We start from the raw sequence: 23,507 nt of genomic DNA, 5'->3' as shown, positions 1-23,507 counted from the left end.
AACAAATAAAACAAAATAAAGAAAAGACTACATTTACATATTTTCCCATCGTTTACAATACAATATCATTGTTTTCTTCAAGTCTTCTTAACATTGTCTTTCCTGTTCTAAGGCAATCATCAGTAGGATATTATGATAAGATGTATGAATTTTGACAGCTATTGTTTTTTGAATTAATTGTTGAATTAACACCCTCATAAACATGTTATTACACAATACCCAGCTGTAATCACAACTCATATGAATATGAAAAGGGCTTTGAGGATGAGATCCATACTTGTTTAAATTTTTGTCATACTATTATTTCATAAAAGAATAAGGGTTATTATCTTGTTTGAATTTTCCCACATTTTTTCATTGATTCTTTGAATTTCATATCATACACCACAGCCCCACTCATTTCTCAGGCCTTTCAGATCTGCCTTCCACCCTTATAACTTCCCTCCCCAAAACACAATAGAAAATTAAAATTACAAAAAAGTCTCATGGGAGAAGTTCCAATGTCTCAAGGTGTGTCATATGGTGTACTCTTTAAACAAACAGTTTTACTTATGAATTTTCACTGCAATGAGTCATTGAACTGGTCCAGACCTCTGGATTCTGATACAATATTGACGCTGTATCCTCTCTAAGACTCCTTTGGGTTATCCTGTTGCTGCCCTGTGCCATGGAGATCCTGCAGCTTTAGTTCTGCAGGAGCTGCCCCTCCCTTAACTCCAGCAGCTCATAGATGTGGTATGTGCTATGTGGACCAGCTCAAAACCCCGAATCGGGCCTGAGTGGTAGCTGAGTTGGTCCAAAAGGCTACTTCTCCATGAAGCCTAGCTGAGGCTGACTTTTCTGTCTCCACACAATCAGGGCTAGCTGTTCCTCACCCATGTAACCTGGGCCAACTATCTGACACTGACAACATACAAAATGAGAGGTAAAAACAACTTTCCCACACTAATGAGGCCATCCTCATCCACACCTGCAATCAGGGCCAGCTCTTCCTAGCTGCTCAGGCAAGTTGCAGGGAGAGCCTACCCTAGTCCGGTGGCCAGCAATGGGTGGGTTTAGCTCTCGCAGGCCCACAACAGTGGGGCCAGAAATTGCACACTGCCCAGGAGAAGGGCAGGGCCATGTTTTCAGCACTTGTATCACTGCTGGTGTGATTGTGTGGTGTTTGGTGAGGGTCTTACCAGTTCAGCACCATACTCAGACAACAACATGGCCTCAAATGGGAGCCCAGACCAAGGAGGTTCACTTTGCATGGACAGTGACACTGATCCCTGCTACAGAAGGGCCATGAACTCAGCCATGGTCCCCTGCAGAAGCACAGGCTTAGATAACACCAAGGCCTCTGATGGCAGTACAGGCCTCTCTCATCAGGCTGTTCATTGCTGCATTCACATCTCCTGATCCACCTCTCTTCAGAGTGTACAAACTGCTCCCACTTCCCTTTCTGTCTCACCTCTCTACCACGTATTTGCTCATCATAGTGCTGCATGCCCTGAATAACGCCGAGGCCTCTCCTTAGATTTTAAATTTTAATTTTTGTTTTTAATTGTTTGATGAAATAGAGGGTTTATTTCATCTCATAGCTCCCTGTCCATTGCTGAGGAAAAATAGGCCAGGGGTTCAAGGCAGGACTCAGGAGGCAGGACTGAAGTTGATACCATGGAGGAACTTGGTAAGCACTTGGTTGTTCCTTATAATTTGCTCAGCATTTTTCTTTTCATTATGTTTTTTATTTTGTGAGATTATAATATAATTGCATTATTTCTTGCTTCCCTTCTTCTCTAATGAAGATATGCTGTGACAAAGTAATCAGTAAATGTTCAGATGGCCGTTCATAATCTAGAACGATGCTGAAATGTAGTTCATGTGCCTTCTCAATGAGCTCTACTTACTCTTCGTTTTCTTTCCTGTCTTTACAAACTTTTGATAAATGAATAAGAAGGATTTTATGGAAAGGAAAGCTATGACTGCCACAGAGGCCAGTAGGAATCCAATCACATCCAGAGAGTTGTACTGGTACCAGGTGAGGTTGTGTGCAAGTGGTCTCAGGTGCTTGGCCCCTTTGTGGCGCATGACAAACTCAATCCAGAAGATGACTCTGTCCAGGGGTTTCATGGGCTGTTCATGGTGAATGGTTGACAGCCACATTGCATTCTCTTTATAGCTAAAAGGAGGAAAACAGACATTAACTTACATAACAAAAGAAAAAAAACACATGTGTAAACTTTTGTGTAAACATGAAAGTTAATAGTGGCGGTTATTACACGCCACGGGGTCTGCATCACCACCCACCAAATATGGATCGCGACTCCATACTTTCCACGAACTAGGTAAAGTCCTAGGGGTTAAAACAAAAGACGTACACAGCACATACAGAGAGTTCGAGTCATTCTCAAGAGGAGAATGCCGGTTTATTCAACTTAATCCGGGGTTAAAATACCCTTTGGCTCCCTTAATGGAAACCCCTCCCAGCAAGAGGGGGATGGGGAAGCTGGTGCCCAGTGAGCTTATCCACAGGCAGGTGGGAAGTACCTTGGTGCCTGGGCTCTTCCAGGAAGGTTGAGAAATTACCATTTTAAAGTGATATGGAACCCTAGGCTATAATACCAGGCTACAGCAGAGCAAGCACGGAACTTAGCAAGAAGCCTTAGGAGGTTGCCAAAACAGTCCTTGGTTTGCACCACGAGAGGCAGGGGAAGGTCCGGGCCTTAAAGTTAATCACACCATAGAGAAGGAATATACATACATATACATACATACATATATGTATGTATATGTATATATACAAACATATATGTATATGCATACACATACTTACACATATACATGCATATGTATGTATATGTATACATATACCTACATATATACACATATATGTAATGTATGTACTGTATATACGTATGTATATATGGTGAGGCACCTCTTTAATACTATCATTTGTGAGGCAGAGGCAGGCAGATCTCTGTGTATTTGAGGACAATCTGGTCTACTGAATTCCAGGACAGCCAGGACTGTTACACAGAGAAAACCTGTCTTGAAAAATGAAAACCAAAACAACAACAACAACCCCTCCCCCAAACAACAAACAAACAAAAAAAGAAACAGAGATCCACTCATTTGCACACTCAGCAATCCCATAAAAAACACTAAAGTGAAAGTCATAACATATACACAAAGGTCCTTGTGCAAACATGTGTGGGTCCTGTGAATGCTGCCTCAGTTTCTGATCATGTTAATTTAGAGAAAGATCCTTGTTTTCTTGGTGTCTTCCACTCTTTCTGGCTCTTACACTCTTTCTGCTTCATCTTCCTCAGGGTTCCCTAAGTCCTGAGGAAGGAATGGATGAAGACATCTCATCCTTCGTGGTCCTGACTTCCTTGCTCATGTTTTCCATCCTTCTGCTCCTCATTTGGACCTTGGGAGCAAAGTCCAGTGCTCCAATGTGGGTCTCTGTCTCTAACTCCACCCATCACCAGATGAAGGTTCTATGGTGATATACAAGATATTCATCAGTGTGGCTATGGAACAAGGCCAGTTCAGGCACCCTCTCCTCTGTTGCCCAAGGAACAATCTGGGGACCTCTCCTTGGACCTGGGAACCCCGTCTAGAAGCAAGTCTTTCGCCAACCCTAAAATGGTTCCCTTAATTAAGATATTTACTTCCCTGCTTCCAGATGCACCCTTCCTCCATCTCACTCACCCCATTTCACAAGCTTTCCCAAATCCTCCCCTTCTCCCTTCTCTCTACCCCTCTCCCCTTACATCCACCCCACACCCCACCGTGCAACCAAGTTTTGCCTGGCAATCTTGTCTACTTCCAATATCCAGAAGAATAGCTATATGATTTTCTTTAGGTTCGTTCGCTTTCTTATTTAGCTTCTCTAGGATCATGAATTATAGGCTCAAAGAACTTTAATTATGGCTAGAATCCACTTATGAGTGAGTGCATTCTACCAAAAGCAATCTATAGATTCAATGCAATCCCCATTAAAATCCAATCAAAATTCTTCACAGACCTTGAGAGAACAATAATCAACTTTATATGGAAAAACAAAAAACCCAGGACAGCCAAAACAATCTTATACAATAAAGGAACTTCTGGAGGCATTACAATCCCTGAATTCAAACTCTATTACAGAGCTACAGTATTGAAAATAGCTTGGTATTGGCATAAAAACAGAGAAGTAGACCTATGAAATTGAATAGAAGATTCAGATCTTAACCCACCAACCTATGAACACCTGATTTTCGACAAAGGAGCTAAAAGTATACAATGGAATTAAGAAAGCATCTTTAAAAAATGTTGCTGGCATAACTGGATGTCAACCTGTAGAAGAATGAAAGTAGATCCATATCTATCACCTTGCAAAAAACTCAAGTCCAAATGGATTAAAGACCTCAATATTAATCTGACCACATTGAACCCAATAGAAGAAAAAGTGGGAAGTAGTCTACAAGACATGGGCACAGTAGACCACTTCCTATGTAGAACCCTAGTAGCACAGACAATAAGAGGAATAATGATTACTGGGACTTTCTGAAACTGATAAACTTCTGTAAAGCAAAGGACACTGTCATTAAGACAAAAAGGCTACCTTCTGACTGGAGAAGATCTTCACCAACCCCTCATCAGACAAAGGTCTGACCTCCAAAATATGCAAAGAACTCAAGAAACTAGACACTAAAACTCTAATTAACCCAATTGAAAATGGGGTACAGAACTGAACAGAGAATTCTCAACAGAAGAACTTCGAATGGCCAAAAGACACTTAAGGTCATGCTCAACATCCTTAGCGATCAGGGAAATGCAAATCAAAACAACTTAGAGACACCATTTTACACCTGTCAATATAGGTAAAATCAAAAACACCAATGATAGCCTATGCTGGAGAGGATGTGGGGTGAGGGGAACACTCATCCATTGTTGGTGGGAATGCAAACTTGTGCAGCCACTGTGGAAATCAGTGTGGCGGTTTCTCAGGAAACTGGGAGTCAACCTCCCTCGGGACCTAGCAATTCCACTCTTGGGAATATACCCAAGAGATGCCCTATCATACTACAAAAGCATTTGTTCAACTATGATCATAGCAGCACTATTTGTAATAGCCAGAACCTGGAAACAACCTAGGTGCCCCTCAATAGAATAATGGTTAAAAAAGGTGTGGAACATATACACATTAGAGTTTTACTCAGCAGTAAAAAACAATGACATCTTGAATTTTGCATGCAAATGGATGGAAATAGAAAACGCTTTACTAAGTGAGGTAACCCAGACCCAAAAAGAGGAAAATATATTTTGTTTTATGTTCATGACCAGGAAGATCTTCAGAGGCATGTCTGAGTTCCTTGAAAATGCAAGATCAAGCATTTAAAAAGAAAAATAATAAAGATCAAATATTCCTAAAGTAGAGTTTAGAGACAGCTAAGTCTTAAATACAAAATAAATAAAATGAGATATTATTTGAGTATATAAAGTTTCAGTTATTCATAAGCAATTATTAGTAATTTTCGTGTACATAATATGTACTAGTGTCAGGATGTATAAGTAGAAGGCAAATCACTCTTGAGTCCTCATGGTGGTGCGTATCTGTGTAAATTAGATAAAGACTGAAATAAGAATTTTATGGTACCTCTATCAATGTTTAGTGATTTCCTAGTTTTCTTTAATTAGCTCTAATAGCTGCTTCTCATTGCTTTTATGTTTTTCTATTTAAGGTCATCAACTAATTGATAAATTAATAGGAAGAATAATTTTCTTCTCTTTTTCTGTATTGATTTTTTTACATTTATGATTCTTATTGTAAAGTATAATTACAATAATTTTTTGCTATTATTTTTAAATATGTATGTGAGGGAGTATGTGTGTATACTGTGTAAACTGTGTGTGTGTGTGTGTGTGTGTGTGTATGTATGTGTGCTATTAGATCTGTTGGTATTAGAGTTACAGATGTTTGTAACCAACTGATGTAAGTCTTGGGAACAGAACTCTGGTCCTCTGCAAATGTTGACCTTCTCTTATTGACAGAGCCAACTTTCAAGCCTAATTTTTACTCTTATTGTTGATATTTGTTTTCTGTTAGCATTGTAAGTTTAGAAGTGTGACTTGTAAAAATTTTAAACTGAAGATCAAATACAAGGTGTACTTGATTCTAATGCTGAAATAATTATTGATGAGCATATAAAGGAGAAGGGTTATAAAGACAAGTCATCAACTCTGATGTCAACTCTAATGCAGCAAATTCGCAATAGTAATAATGGTAAGTTACTATCTTTTTATTTACAAAGCAAAATGAAAGAATTATGTATTTATTCTTATTAAATAATCATCATTTCTTAGTATACATGTTACATTTATTTAAAGTTTATTTTGTAACTTATCTGATTAGGAAATTGGAAAGGGTGAGGATGGTTTATACAAAAGAAAGGCAGACACTAATAAAGTACCAATAAAAATATCAGAAAAAAGGCATGAACAATTTTACTATTAATAATTTATTCAAATCACCAATAACACATACATTTTTTGTATAAACATACATATATAATTTTTATGATCTTTTCCTCTTCTGGACTGATGGTGCTCAATTAAAGAGTGAAAGAGCACCTTGCACAAGCCTCAATACCAAACACAAGAGAACCTCTTTATAAGAGTTTGGCCAAGTCTATCAAAGAAACTCCCTTAAAGTTGATCCTATTGAAATATCTTTTTCTCCAAATGTGGAAGATAAGTTTCTATTGATGAATGAGCATTGTGTTCAGAAGCAGAGCCCAGAGACCTCTCAGCTGGAACTGACTTGACAACCCCCTATCTGAAAACTAGCTTTTGTGGTAAAAAAAACAATAGAGAGAATTGAAAGATTTTAAAAGTCAGAGAGAAGTGCTGTGAAGTTGTTTCCTTGATAAAATACACTAATAAAGTCTCAAGAACATAAGTACCTAAACAAGATCTGAATAATCATGACACCTATAGTCATTTTAAACAACATAGGTTCCTAACAAAATCAGAATAAATATGAAACCTATAGTCATTCTCAAAAACATAGGTCCCTAACAAAATCTGAATAAGTAGGACATCTATAGTCTTTCTCAAAAACATAGGACCCTAACAAAGTCTGAATAAGTAGGACATCTAGAGTTGTTCTCAACCAAATAAGTCCCTAAACAAGTACTTGATGTGGATCTTTTTGTATAAACATTAAAAACAATTACATAATATTATCACAGTATTCTATGAATAAGATCGGTTAAGAAAGAAGTGACTTAGGTCAAAGACAGAGCTGAACAGAGCTAGGTAACTAAAACTAAGTTGAATTCTTGGAGAAAGAAGGTGGGGTCAGAGAGAAGTCATGCAGCCCCCAGAGTAGATAGATAGTAAGCCCTTATTGATAGCTCAAAACCACGTGGCAATACACAAATTAATAGAAATGGGTTAATTTAAGATACAAGAACTAGGAAAAAATTCATAAGCTAATAGAGAAAGCAGTGTTGTAATTAATATAGTTTCTGATTGGTGAGTTTGAGTCTGAGTGATGGGAACAAACAAGCAGTTTCTTCCAAAAGATCTGAATAAGGATGACACCAGTAGCTATGCTAACATGAAACAAGGTAGATTTCACTCTGCTCCTTAATCCACACAAATTTTTTTTTATTGGCACAGAAGTAATGCTGAAAGTCGGAAAGAAACATTCTTTATTCAAAAAAAGCTCTTTTTCGGAAAAGTTTCCAAATGAATTTTTTTTAATCAAAGAGAAATAAGTATCAATATGTTAATTTGCTTCCTAGTAATAAGTTTTCATTATTTAAATTTATTCAAAGACAGGTTGTATATTTAAATATCTAACCATACACTTACTTTTATGTTAATATCTATGCTATTTTGATGTAGCAGCTTTCTTAAAATTTACCTATCTCTTTTATAACATTCAATTTCTTTGCTGTAATAGTTTCCTCTGACTTCTAGGTGAATGATATCTGATACCACCACTAGCATTTCATTGTTGCAAGGAGGGCTGCTTGTTGGTATCTGGTAACCCAGCTAGCTTAGACCTGAAATAATCACATGGAAACTGCATTAATTAAAACACTGCTTGGCCCATTAGCTCTAGATTCTTATTGGAAACACTTATATACTAATTTAACACATTTCTATTAATCTGTATGTCACTATATGACAGTGGCTTACCAGCATTGTTCCAGCTTGTCTATATCCGGAAAAGGGTAAATTGTGTGGGAGTTCCTTCTGTCTGTATACTGCTATTATTGGTTAATTTATAAACCTTTTGAGCCTATGGCAGGGAAAAAACAGTTAGGCAGGGAAACCTAAGCTATATGATTGGAGAATGAAGGTGCAGTCAGAGAGATGCCATGAAGCTGCTGGAAATAGACATGTTGAAATTTTGGTGGTAGGCCATGACCATGTGGTAACATATAGATCAAGAGAAATGGGTTAAATTAATAAGACTTAGCCATTAATAAACTAGAGTAAATGGGCCAAGAAGTGATTTAATTAATACATTTTTGTGTGATTATTTCCAGTCTAGGTGGCTGGGAACCAACAAATGGCTCTCCCCTCCAACAAATTGTTGTCAATGTGGTGGGCTTAAATCAATGTAAAATGTGAGAAAGCTTGAAAAGGAATTCTATAAACAAAAATACAGAGTTTAACACAGCTTCTTGCTGTTTGCTGGCAGTGTGCTACAGCTCTCTTAAGAGATATTTTTCTGATTCAGTTGCGATCATTTTGAAATGCCAGCTTTTTGGCCTTGCTTCCAGTGTGACCTCATGCTCTTCCAGGGGATAGAACATTTGGATTTGTGTTTGTGAACAGACTACTTTTCAAGTAGCTTAATGGCACATGGACTGGCTGTGTGCCTGAGAACGGGGCTGTAGGCATGGCTCTCAGAAGCAACAAACAGCTCTTCCATTCTGGACTGTGTCGAGCAAGCGGTAAGTTCCATACATATCATATTAATTGCGCAGCTTGAGTTTTAGACTGTACAGACAAGCAGGTAGTACCATATATACCATAATAATGGCACAGTTTAAGTTTTAAGAAGAGATTAGCAATTTCAGAAGCACTCCTGGACGTTAAAGAATTATAGATACACAACAGGACAGATTCAGAAATAGAAGACGTCTAAAGGGGTCACAGTGTTGAATAAATGTATGTAGATTTGGGAGAGAGAAAGAAAAGAATATGGAGAGTTGTAAAATAAGGAAATCATATTAAAAAAGTCGGGTGGGTACTATGGGCTTGTAGACTGAGGATACTCAAACAATGCAGAAGAACTTTGGGTGACTATACAGGCAGCGAGATGTCTCTTCAATTCTACAGTTTTAGAAATTACTTACATTCCACCTACTGTTTACTTAGACAATGTGATATCCTGCTGGAGTCTTTGATGGAATTAAAGAATTTATATTTATTACTTTCCTTAGTTATGATAGAAGATAAAGTAGGTATACAATTGTAACTATAATTCTTGCTTGAAAGCCATTTTATTGAATGTAATTTTACTATGTTAAAGCCTTCGTTTTTGTTTAAACAGAAAAAGGGAAATGGTGGGAGACAGGGTCACTTTGTTCTGTCATAGCTGCCTGTCTAGCTTATACCTGAAATAATCACAAGGCAACTGTATTCATCAAATTACTGCTTGACCCATTAGCTCTAATTTCTTATTGGCTAATTCTTACATCTTCATTTAACCCGTTTCGATTAATATGTTTATTGACATGTGACTGTGGCTTATTGGCAAGATTCTAACCAGCATCCGCCTCAGGCAGGAGATCCATGACACCTGCCACTTTGTCCTTCTTCCCAACATTCAGTCTGTCTTCTCTGCCTACCTAAGTTCTGCTCTATCAGGCCAAGCAGTTTCTTTATTGATTAACCAATGAAAGCAGCATATAGACAGAAAGACCTCCTACACAACTAAAATTCTTGCTTGATATTTTTTATTAAATGTAATTTTGCTATGTTAAAGTCTTCCTTTTTGTTTCAACAGAAAAGGGACAATGGTGTGGGAGGTCCTTCTATCTCTGTGTTGCTTTTATTGGTGAATGAATAAAAACTGCTTTGGCCTATATCATGGGAGGAAGAAGGCAGAATCAGAGAAATGCCATGGAGCTGACTCTGCAGACATATATGTTGAAACTTTGCCTGTAAGCCATTGTCACGTGGTGATATGCAGATTAATAAAAATGGGTTAAATTAAGATGTATGAGTTAGCCAATAAAAAGCTAGAGATAATGGACCAAACAGTCATTTAATTAAGATAGTTTCTGTGTGATTATTTTAGGTCTGGATATCAAGGAACAAACAAGTGACTCTCCCCTCCACCTTTTAATTTCACTTCACTTATTGGCTATTTAAATTTTATACTATCCTTAAAACTCTGACCAATAACTTTATTAAAAGTATTGAAAATAAAAATTTTCCAAAGCTGGTGGCATATGCCTGTTGGACAAGCTGTTTGGAGGATAAAGTAGAAGATTATAAATTTAGGAAAGGTATGATTTACATGGAAAAGAATGATAAAGCACAACATGGAAATAAAAAGTAATAACATAAAGAGGAAAAAAACCATGACACTGAATCATACCCTAATTTGTCTCTGTACCTTCCATTATTTTTGCCTTCAGAATAATTCTTGCTCCTTTGGCCTTCAGTAAGAATCTCAATTTATGATAAACAAATAACAGCATACACACACACACACACACACACACACACAAACACACACACACACATATATATATTACAGAAGGTTATACTCACGAAGGATTATTTATGACAGTCTCCAGTGCACTGAGCAAATCTGCCCTTGTCATTGTTCTGAAATCTAATGAAACAGCTGCTCCTTTGGCTACTATGTAGGCAATGTTATCATGCTGCTCTCCAAACAAAGGAATGCCAATCATAGGGATTCCAAAATGGATCGCCTCATAGATTCCATTGGCGCCACCATGAGTTACAAAGGCTTTGGTTTTTGGATGACCTAGAATAAGATGAATTCAGATTGACATTAATTAGCAGTCTTAGACATGAAATAAGAAATGTTCACTATCAGGAACTGAAAGGAGATTTTCTACATGAAGACTCATTGTATTTAATTCAATTTGTTAATTTAGTTTACCATACAACTTTTGTTTCCCCTCACTTCTCATCCTAAGAAAACCGATGTGAAGATTCTAATACTCATAAACTTGATGAAATCTTTTCTTCTTTAATGGTGAGAAGAAATTAAATTTACTGAGATATATTTTACACAATTGCTTTGGACTTGAGAGTTGAACTATGAAATCTTGATTCCCACTTGAACACACGAGGTTCATGGTAGTCAAGATAAAATGAGTATTAAAAATGACCAACTGCATTCCAGAACTTGTTATCTTAAATAAATAATACATTCACTAAGTGTATTATAAAGGATTTTGAAGTCAACCAGGATAGGTTTGTTACGAGAGACTTACCTAGAAGGTCATTCTGGGGGAGCCATTTGTAAACTCTGGTATTGGGTCCTAAGGTATCTGGTGTTTTGCCCTCAAATCTCCAAAGAACCTGTAAATGATTAGATAGTCTTTATTTCTGGAGCCAAATATAGCATTATACAGATTAAATAAGTTATATTTAGTAATATATATATATACATATATATACATATATATATGTAACAGCATTCATAAAAATGGTGCTATGAATTTGAAAGAAAGCAAGAGAATGGATATGAGAGGGTTTGGAGGAATAACAAAAAGGGAGGAAGATCAATTGTATTATAATTTCAAAAACAGAAATTGTAAAAATAGATCTTTGTATGTTTAAATATAATGTACATAAATACATCCAATAACAGGGATGAAGAATTCAGGAAGGGTTAATATTGAGAACTCTAGAGAGACTGTGAAGGAGATTGTGCCAGAAGTGTCTGTGCTTATTTTTACATTCAGACAGGTTGAACATAATCATCATTTTTCTAAGCATAGATGTTTAGACTAGTGAGATATTTAAAGATGTATGAAAATATTTAATACACTGCCCCAGTGATATAATTCAATCTCAGAGAAGAGTGGCACAACACTAATAACTCATATTTATATGAACATAATTTGACAGTTCTAATAGTCCATTTTTAACACTGTTATATTTTAAATGCTTTTGAGGTTTACTTTTATTCACCTGTTCTATGTTATTTTCATTGAATTTCAAGTTGTTAAACTTTGATTTCTTATTCATGACAAATATTCCTGATCCACAGTTCTCTCTAGACTGAAGTTCTTTGAAACAATACCATTGTGTTGACCAATAGGAATATGGAATCATCTGGCACATCCAGGGAGTAATTTTACATAGTGTAGTTATGGAACATGACCCAAGAATGGAGTCACATGAGCAGAATTCTGAGTGCTTGAGAGAGCACTCTGAGAAAATAAGACAAGAATCTTGTGACCTCAATTTCTGCAAAATGCTAGACTGTTTTTGGTAAGTGTGTTTGACCCTCCCTCCAGGTATAACAGATATGAGTGGGTCTATTTCAGGTTAACCACTACTGCTTGCTATTGTCATCGAGATAAAGATTAAACTATCCTTTGTGCATTTCTGTTGTGATTTGATAAAAATGCCCCCCCAAGGGAGTGGCAATATCAAGAGGTGTGGCCTTGCTGGAGGAAGTATGTCACTGTGGGGTGAACTTTGAGGTTTCTCAGTGTGACATTCAGTCAACTTCACAATCAGAATTGCTAATGAAAATATTTAGTTATTGAAAATGAAAGAAATAGGAGAAGAGTTAGAAGTGATTATAGAGTCTATATTCCCACGTGGACAAAAATATAAACATGACTTGGGATTTCATAGGAGTCAAAATTACATAAAATCTAGTGACCCTGTCTTGTCTGTTTCTAAAGAAAAATATGGGATCTTCACAAGGTTTCCCGAGAACAGTGAAGAATAGGCACATGGAGACCTCTTTTTCTCTCTGAAATTCTCCTAGTTTTATAATTAAAAAATAATCTGGTAAATGGAGATGGTTGATTGACTTATGAAATATTATTGCCACCATGTGGTCAATGGGAACTTTACAACCTGGTTTACCTAAAGACAGCTATTGTTGGCATTTAATAATTTTGCATTTGTAAAATTGGTTTTTTACTAAACATATTCATCATCATAATAAGGTACATTTTGGCTTTTCTGTTCCTTTGTTCAACCATAAAGGATCTCTGTTCTGATATTAATAAACTGTATTAAAGCAAGACATGACAAAATCCCCTATTATGTATCAATACTGTGCTGCAAATGATTTAGAGCCTGTGAGGGAGGCCTTCCCTTGGATTGGCCTAGATTTGATAGGTTCAAACCTTGGACAAATTGCTAAGGTGATTTTTTAATATTGCAAATTTGACCTGGCTGCCTGGTTTTCCCTTCATTCTTCAGTGAAACCTGTGAAACCCTCCTACCTGACATACCCTACCCCCTAACTTGAACTCTCCAGCCCAATGGGCTGGGCTGTTCTTCCCTACATAACCCAACCATTATGATATCCTGCCCTTTTTCATGCCTTTCCTCTCCAGGCTGCTTCACCTGATTCCCCTCTCTACCCTCATCCTTCCCCTCGCCCCTCTCCTCACATGGCACAGCACAGTCTGGTCATGAACTCTCTGCACTCTTTGAGATGTCGCTGTCTCTGCCTCTGGCTCTGCTCTCTCATATATCTATAATAAACCTTCTTCTGCAGCATACATAAGAACAGTTACATCCTTTCCTTATCTTTCTATTTCTTTTTTAATTAAATTTTATTAATTATATGAATGATGTCCTGTTAGTCTTCCTCAAAGAGAAAGAGCTACAATCCATCTAGGACATGACTCAGGATGTACTACATAAATATGGGTTAATTATTACACCTGAAAAAGTACAGCAATGAAACAACTGTGTAGTATCTGGTGTAACTAGTTGCTACAGCAACATTCAAGCAACTCCCCACCTTCACCACAAATGTCCATTAGACAATTTAAAAACATTAAATTACCTTCATAAACTATTAGGGTATGTTAATTTTCTGTATACCGTTTTATGAATTCCTAATAATGATATAACCAATCTATGTAAGACTCTGAAAGGAGAAAAAGTATTCTATAGTTCTTAGTTTTATCTTCAGTGATAACGGAAGAATTATAATTATTTGATTTAAAATTAAAAGAGGCATTTTTATATTGTGTAGTGTCATAGCCACAAGTTGAAGTGACATCTTTTGTGGTGACATCTGTCGGGGTTCAGCCTTGACAGGTTTTGCAAGTTCCAGGGTATCAACCTGTGGATTAGAAAACTCAGGTAGAAGGAACAGAGACATTAAAGAAATTCAGTCATTTAGGATAGAAGCAGGAGGATTATCCAGTGAATACTGAATAGTGAATATGCCTGTGTTTGTTTTTCATATGCTTATATACGCCAATCCAAAAAAGGGTGAAGAAGGCAAAAGACTGATTTAACATGACACAAAGAACAAACAGAACAATTAATTGCTTCAATACTTGTGACATCAACTCACAATTTCCTTGTTTAAGCACTCTGATGTTTTAGGCAAGACATACAGTGACTACACTTTAGACCAAGTGTCTTCTAGGGAGCCACTCCCTGGGTCAAACTTATCTTATCCTTAAAGGAACAGAAATAGGCTTGAATTCTCTGGCCTTTGCTCAATGTGGAGTGGAACTAAATCTCTGGGCCACCGTGTAGGTCCTTTGCTGCCTTTAAACTTATTTTTACTACTTAATTGTCTCCAAGACGTAGTGTAGCACAAAAAAATAAACCTTTAGAATGGATTTATTTACACCATAAAGACCATAAAATACTAACTGCTTGCCTTCTTTTTCTTGCTCTATCAGTGAATCAGGGGAGGGTCCAATGTCAACAATCATACGGTTTTGATCCTTGCTATATTACCTCTAACTAACAATCAGTTTTAAGGAGAGTTACAGAACTGTATGAGTTTTCAAATTTTTTTTATACATTACAATGGAAAGATAGAAAACTGTTTTACATTTAACTTCATACCCTATTATTTCTTGGAATGTGTTTTTACCCTTCTCCCTGATGTAGTAGAAAGGAGTGGGTTTACTTCAGGGTAGCCACTACTGCTTGCTGCTGTTTTCGATCTATCACCATGCACAAAACTCAAGTCCAAATGGATTAAAGACCTCAATATTAATCTGACCACATTGAACCTGATAGAAGAGAAAGTGGGAAGTAGTCTACAAGACATGGGCACAGGAGACCACTTCCTAGGTAGAATCCCAGTAGCACAGACAATAAGAGCAACAAGGAATAAATGGGACGTCCTGTAACTGAGAAGCTTCTGTAAAACAAAGGACACTGTCACTAAGACAAAAAGGCTACCTTCTGACTGGAGAAGATCTTCACTAACCCCTTATCAGACAAAGGTCTGATCTTCAAAATATACAAAGAACTAAGAAACTAGGCACTACAACTCTAATTAAACCAATTAAAAAATGGGGTACTGAACTTAACAGAGAATTCTCAACAGAAGAACTTCGATTGGCCAAAAGACACTTAAGGTCATGCTCAACCTCTTTAGCGATCAGGGAAATGCAAATCAAAACAACTTTGAGATACCATCTTACACTTGGTAGAATAGCTAAACTCAAAAACACCAATGATAGCCTATGCTGGAGAGGATGTGGAGTGAGGGGAACACTCATCCATTGTTGGTGGGAATGCAAACTTGTGCAGCCACTGTGGAAATCAGTGTGGCGGTTTCTCAGGAAACTGGGAGTCAACCTCCCTCAAGACCCAGCAATGTCATTCTTGGGAATATTCCCAAGAGATGCTCTATCATACTAGAAAAGCATTTGTTCAACTATGTTCATAGCAGCACTATTTGTAATAGCCAGAACCTGGAAACAACCTAGGTGCCCCTCAATAGATAATATTTAAACTGCTCTTTTTGTGCCTCTGTGGAAAAACATGTTTTGTCACACAGAGTTTCTCATTATGATTATATACAGCTTTAACTCATGTATGTTTTGCTCATAAGACCTTTCTTAACCTTCAGCCCATACATTGTCTGATTCTCTAGATAAAGATGACTCTGGCCTGAGACTTTATTCTACCTCATTTTCTGCCCCGTTATCCCAAGTTTCACTGGCCCTAGAGCAGGGACAGTTTAGATTTTAAAATAAAACATTCAACCAGTTGTATCACATTTGCCCCCCAAAACTATTGTTTTCTGTGAAGTTATTTATTCGGAGCAATAGGCTCAGAACATGCCTGCACACTGGGACTCCATCTGCCATCTAAACGACGATTATGACCACAGAAAGTGAAACTGACATCTCTTTTTGTCTTCACTTCTTTGGGAGGTCAGATAGTATTCTGTTATCATATTCATTCCCCTACATCAATCCTCCCTAAGCCAGCCCTTCTCTATCAATTCCACTCGGTTTCCCAAAAACGTTCCCTCAAGACCAGTTGTGTACTCCAAATAGTCATGAATGCTCTGTGACAGAAAAACCAGTCTCAAGCTGAAGCCTAGGATAAGTGTTAATGTTGAAATTCTCAGACAGACGTTATAGAATGGAGCATTAGCCACACGGTTAACGTGAATTTGCTACATGACTGATAAAATCAACTACAGGATGACATCAAAAAATTAATGTAGGTAATTAAAGTTAGACTGTTCCACTACAAAACTTAAAAACATTCATAAACATTCAAATTTAATCCATAGAAAATTACTTTGTAGTATGTTTTATGAAGTGAGTCATCTGAAACTTTATTTTTTACCTCATGTTCTTTTGGTTCCTTTCTTATTTTCCTATATCTTGAGTGGTAAGACTTTACTCTGACTGGTTTAGAGCAGAGTTGTGAGCTTCATCGTTCATGATGCAGACATCACTGTGAGGGAAGCACCCGTCTTTAACTTTTCCTTAGATATTTCTCCTACAAATACTGGCGGGCCAACCAGAAAACAAATTTTTTTCATTTATTGCTTTTTCTCTTAATCAGCCAAAATTGTACTTTGATTGATAGGTGGTGAACCTCAGACTCCCTTACTTTAAAGGGCCCTCTCAACTGCACATTGAACTCCAAAATTAGGGTGCACAGTCATGTTGCATTTCAAACTTTAAAAACACCTGCATACGGTTATTCTGATAAAAATACTAAATACAAATTAACTCACCTCTGAAAATCTTATGTATGCCCTGACTTTAAGTAATCAACAAATTGAACGAGTGACTCTGAAGAATTTGGCTATGTCTACATACTCTTGATAGCAATGTCATCATCATGCCAGCATTTCAGAATGTTTCCATATTGATCACTGTGTTTATATCCAAATCACTCTCAGTCAAAAACACCTTCTGCTGTATTGAAGCATCTATTGTAAACACAAATTTCTAAATTTGACTAAGGGAAATTAGATCTTCCTTAAAACTCTACCTTTCACAAATAATTTCTATTATCAGACCTTTCAAGGACGTTCACAGACTTAGTATAGAGTCACCTCCCATAGAATGCTTTCCCTCACCTTTTGTGGAATCTGGGCAAGGGCCCATGCGATTACGTTGGCTTTGTCTTCTGACATGTTGCCGACCATTGACCCCAGAGAAAACACCACGACACCATGCTCTCCAGAGGTCTGGACAAAGTCTTCCATTTCCTGTGAAGAGAATTTATTTCATAACAAATTATAGTTGTAGAATAATCACTTATGAAACCTTTTGTGAAAAAACTAGAAGAATAAAAATTGAAGAGTTTATAAGAATATTTAGTATAGTGTTGTTAAAACATACAGAGACAAGCATGACAATATCAAAGACTTTGAACTTTGCAGGCATCCACACAAACTATACTCATACATTGTTCAACAGACATTTGAAATAATTTCCTCTGACAAAATTAATACTCAGGAGTGCAAGCATATTCTATGAAGCATTCAAAAATTGTTGCTTCAATTTCAAGCTTTCTTCCTACAGAAAGGGTTGTATTTTTCCCTTGCTATTTAATTTTTCTCCTAAAATGGCTGATTTAATATTATTAACTATTGTTTGATGAAATAATATTTTTATTATACTATGTACATATGTGGTGGTTTTCACAAACTTCCTACTATGATTAAGAAAATGTTTTGCTTCTTTGTAAAATAATAATAGCTGCAATATAAACATATACTATACAATAATTTTCTGATATTGTGTATGAATAGGGTATTTTCAGAGCTGATATTCAAAATTTACTGGTTGGAGAATAACTATGTCTATATTGTTTGTTTGGATATCAAACAATTACCTTGGATATATGTTAATCAAAGCTTTTGGTGATGAGCAGTTTATGAATGATGAGTTTACCTGACTTAATTTCTCTGTCTTTTGTGCATGTGTTTATATGTGTGTTAGCTTGTGTGCACATTTCTGTTTGTGTATATGCGTGTGAACATGTGTGTGCTTAGTGTGTGTCTGCACACATGTTCATATGTGCTTATGTGTCTGTGCCTGTGTGTGTGTGTGTGTGTGTGTGTGTTTGTTTGTTTTGGGTGTGCTGGGGAGGTTCCTTGCCTTTGGTTAGCACATAGATGCCAAAAGTTAAAATCTAATATCTTCTTTTATCAATCTTCAACATAGGTTTTGAGATTGTCTCACATTGAACATTAATGTCATCATTTTTTTTAACCGACTAGTGGTCAGCATAATCCCAGAATCAACCTATTTCTGCAACCGCGATGCTCATGTCATAGAACTGTGCTGGGTCACGAAACTTTCTACCTGGGTGTTAGGATTCAAAGTTACATCCTCATAGTTACTAGGTAAGGACTTTACACAGTGACTAACAACCTAAATACCCTATTTAACCTAATTTAAGTCACTGATATGAATATTTTCTAGGTCTATCATATTTTTCTTTGGTTAAATGAACTCCTATTTAGCAGGATGCTTAAGTCCACTTCCTATATATCTCTATTCCTGGGAGAAAAATGTACTGAAAGGTGTAGAATCACATTCACCAGAAAGGAAATCAAATGAAAAAGAGATATAACTGGGTTTTTATTCTACTGCATGGACTGACTTTGTGAAAGATTGGTTTGTTTGGATGCTCTCCTTTATAGACCTGTATGGAGCGGGGAGGACCTTGGACTTCCCACAGGGCAGGGAACCCTGAGTGCTCTTAAGACTAGAGAGGGAGGGGGAGGTGGGAAGGGGAAGGTAAAAGGGAGGCGGGGAAGAGGTGGAAATTTTTAATAAATAAATAAATTTTAAAAATTTATGATTGGGTCTAGCACTAGACACTGACAAACATGACTGGAAATAAGAATATTTCAAAAATTCTTCCTAAGCATCTATTCTTTAGTTTCTCTTGGGTAGAATTTAGCAAGGGTTAGCTAGTTATTGTGAAATATATTTCTTAACAAAACTTATAAATTATTCTACGAGTAGTTTCTACAAGAGCTATATGAAAGATACTGTTGTTCCATATCTTTCTCAATACTCACTTTGCTAAGATCTTAAACTTTATTCATTTGGCAAGCATTTAACGATAAAATAAATGTTCAATCCTATTATTAAAAACAAGATTGTATTTACCGTAGGCAAGGGTTTAGCAGGTTTGCAGTGGAGACCTCCAACATAGTCAACATTTGGTAAGGATGGGCGAGGAAACTCCAAATCCCAGTAGGATCTAATGAGCCACATTTCTGCTTTTCCTATTGTCTCAGTTAAGGTAGTGGGCCTTCCTAGAAGGAGAAATGAGCAAATAAGAAAGAGAAAAGTTGACAGAATTGTCATTCGAACATAAAATATATTTCCTTAAAATGATGGAAGAATATATGTTTGATATGAAACATATGTTTTTAAACATCAATGTTTTTCATATGTAACATAATTTGTAGCGTATTTGACTTACATGATATACATAAATATCAGTTTGGGGTTTATTTTTAAAGCAAACTGTAAGAATTACCTAATGTCTCCACAATAATTTGAAATAACCCTCTAAGCCACTATTTAATGAGCACACATTTTAATCCTCTCTACATTTTTAAAAGGAACAGTGCAAATATAAACACACATTCCAGGGCCAAATTCACATAACGCCATGTACCATGGCCAGACTTCCCCAGGGTCCTTGTAGTTTGTAGCTAGTCCTTCATCCTTGTTTTGCAAAAGAAGCTGTAAAGTTTATGAATGGCTGGATTTCTGGTTAGTGCTTCTAACTTTGTTTCATATTAAGAAATTTAATAGTACTTATCTTACAAAAACAACCACAATATTTTCAGAAATTATGAGAAGAGAAATTTTGGCTAGTCTTACCTATGAATTACTTTTAAAGAGGAAAGAAAACAAGACTTCAAAAAATAAAGACCAGGTACCTGTGTATTTATGCTTCTGTGGTGTTTAAACAATGGATGTTAGGAAAGTATACAATACAAAAGTATGGTGTTGGTAGAAACTCCAGTTCCACTTTTAAACCTGTGACCTAACATAGTATTTTACCAGAGTAAAGGAATTCTGTAGGAAACACAGAGAAAATATTTTATAATTTATATTTTTATTTATGTATATGTGTGTCTGTGAATATATACCAAGTTTATTCAGAAATTGGCAAATACCATAAAGGGCAGCAGGTCCCCAAAAGCAGAAGTTACAGGCAATTTTCAGTCAGTCATCCTAGATGAGTGCTAGGGGCAGAACTCAGTTACACAAAATGAAAAGAAAAAAACTCTTAAACTTTTAGTCATATTTTCAGGCCCCTCAGTTCAGTTTTAAATAAAGACAGCTGCATATGCAAGGGAAAATAATTTCTTTAATGTTATATACATAGTAAAACTGTAAAATATTTTATTCCTTGATCTACATTAATTATGATTTGAATAACTAGCTAGTTACTTATTAAAATAGATTAAAAATTACAGCAAAACAAGGAGGAACCACTGAAGAAAAGTCTACTTGCTTCTCTTTGCGGCTCTGTAACTTACCAGAATGTCCTGTGTAAGGTCTGATACATGCTTCACTTTGATCAATAATATGAGCTTTTACAGTGATTTTGGTAGCTAATATCATATTACATTTGATCACCTATAAAAGGCAAGTTGACTTTGTATTTTATGGATATGACTATAGATTTAAATACGTGTGAAATTTAGGTCACTGAGCTACTGAGAAGAAACATAACTTACCCAATGATTCACTGTAAAACTGACTCCATTTCTTCTCGTTAGTTGTCTCGAACCAAAAGTCAAAATACAGCATACACATCATATTTTTTACCCTCTCCATGAAAGTCATTTGACCACCTAGTCCTGACAAAACTACAGGTACATAAGAGGGAGGGACTTGGATCTCTGCAGTTTTGTTATAAGTTGTTTGTTTGAAACTGTGTCTTTCCAAAGCCTTAGATAGGTATCAGATACTTCATTAACCACGTTTTGTAGTGAAGGAGAGAAGGATAAACACAAATCTCTTGGTACCTCATTAGTCCAAACATCCACAAACTTTGTGAAAACCTTGACCAGATCATCTTTACTGACAGATGTAGGAAAACTCTCAAACTTCAGACCAGGTGATTTTTGGGGATCAAGAAAGATGGAAGCTGAAGATCTCAGAACTGTCACTTCATGACCCCTTTGTACAAGTTCATCCAGTATTGTCTTTAGATTCAGCCAGTGACTGTATTCCAATGGCCATACCAACACCTTCCCACAGCTCCCAGATCTGAAGTAACAACCCATTTGCAGGAGCAGCAGGACAGACATCCACTTCACAGTCATCATGGGACATCAAGTCTTCTGTTCACAGTGTGTCCCCTGTGTCATCGCTTATCCTATATCTAAGGAGAAAAGGCCTTGAGTTAAAATATAACCGAGGTTGACCAAGGCAAATGCAGTAAATGACCACATTGAACTTCTGGTCTAATGGAGATAGTAAAAGCAAATATTAATTATCCATATTTGCATCTCAGCGTTTAATGACAAATGTTTTGTTATGAAGCAAATTCAAGAGTCCGTGACCTGTTTGCATAACTGTTCTGTTTCTAAGATGTTTGAATAGTGGCTAGAACATTAGTCAGCAATTTCTTCTCAACAAAGAAGCCAATGTAAAATACTTGCAATATAAAGTATGTATTTTATTACTATCATTTTAAGAAATTCTTTGTAAGAATGTTGATAAACATATACACATGCATAAAATTTCTTAAGTAGCTTGGTAGTGCACCTAATGAACTCTACTGACCAAAGCCCTGGGAAGCAGATAAACAAAAACCTCCTCCTACACATGTCCCTAGGGAAAATGTAGATTAGCAATTGAATTGTTAGACTCATAGTTGACAGACTTACCTGAGTGATATTATCTGCTAAGGCAGTCAGTTGGTTCATCTTGCCTGTCCAGAGGCCCTTCATAAGTCCAAGAAGTAGTTGAATAGCTTGTTATCAGGATCTAGTCCACAAAGACTCTAAAAATTACATGAGTGCATGCATCTACATTCCCTCCTCTCAAGTAAACACTATGATGACCATTCCTGAGGTCATCAATTTCTGTAAGATTGCACATGCAGATTCCGGAAACTGACATGTGACTTTAGTTTTTGGATTACCTAAGATCAGAAGAACAACAGAAAAATATACTAAGTAGAGGTCTTAAATATAGGTAATACTCTGTAATCAAGTGATCAAAGTATCAGAGTATTTTTAACATTAAAAGTTAAACTGAATTATTTAAATTGTTTTAAAGACTCACGTCAAGAATCATCCAAGACCAAAGTAATGTAACTGAGAGAGTTGCACCTTTTGTTTTCTTTTAAAGGTGATGCTAGGATTTACAGGAGAATTAGTAGAGTGATGGATGAATGACAGATGTGGCACATGGTGACACTGGAACAATGATGAGGGGTTTTCAATTGAATACATAGAGTATATCGTGGATGGAAGAAATTGGATGTTAAAGAATATCATGTGTTTGTTTTAACATATCACCTTAAAGCGTTCATATGTTAGTGCAAGCCATTTCTTTCCTGCTTCTTTTTTTCCATTACCCTCTTCCCAAAATAACAAATGGAACCAAAGTCACTGGAGGAATCAGTTGGGAAACACTGTCATGCAGGCTTGCTTATTAGTACATGGATACTCATGCATACTCATGTGTGCAGGGGGTTGGAAGAGGTTTTATCAAATGTAGTGATGTTATTAGCCTCAGGAATAATATCAAAATATCCAGTGCAGGAATGGAAAACTTCACCCTTGACTCTTCCCAAACAATACAGATTCTAGTCATTGTCCTTGATCGCTTCCCAGAACTTGAAGATAAGATGTTTGAAGACATTATACACTTCAGACTTAGGACCTGAAGTAGTTCAGAAGCAAACTTCCTCTCTGAGAATTTTCATAGCATTTGAAGAGGCTACATAAGATGTTTAGGGAAAAATAACCAATAGTCCTATTATCTGTCAGACCTACGGCTTATAACAATGACTGCCATGGCAAGATATCCATAACAGTAAAATTG

General features: G+C 36.5%; 1 pseudogene across 1 annotated transcript; it reads right to left on the bottom strand.

Moving 5' to 3' along the window:
* Positions 1 to 265: 265 nt before the first annotated feature.
* LOC125400888 (UDP-glucuronosyltransferase 2B17-like) lies at positions 266 to 21,816 on the bottom strand (annotated as a pseudogene). Its single transcript, XR_015738547.1, has 6 exons — positions 21,185 to 21,816; positions 19,593 to 19,741; positions 17,543 to 17,674; positions 11,472 to 11,559; positions 10,777 to 10,996; positions 266 to 2,164 (listed from the first exon to the last, which is right to left on the bottom strand). The product of XR_015738547.1 is annotated as a UDP-glucuronosyltransferase 2B17-like (transcript).
* Between the last annotated feature and the right edge of the window lie 1,691 nt (positions 21,817 to 23,507).

Source organism: Myodes glareolus, chromosome 8 (assembly GCF_982192425.1).
Source record: "Myodes glareolus chromosome 8, mMyoGla1.1, whole genome shotgun sequence".
Lineage (NCBI taxonomy): Eukaryota > Metazoa > Chordata > Mammalia > Rodentia > Cricetidae > Myodes > Myodes glareolus.
The sequence above is the reverse complement of the archived record's forward strand: the minus strand, read 5'-3'. Positions and strand labels throughout refer to the sequence as shown.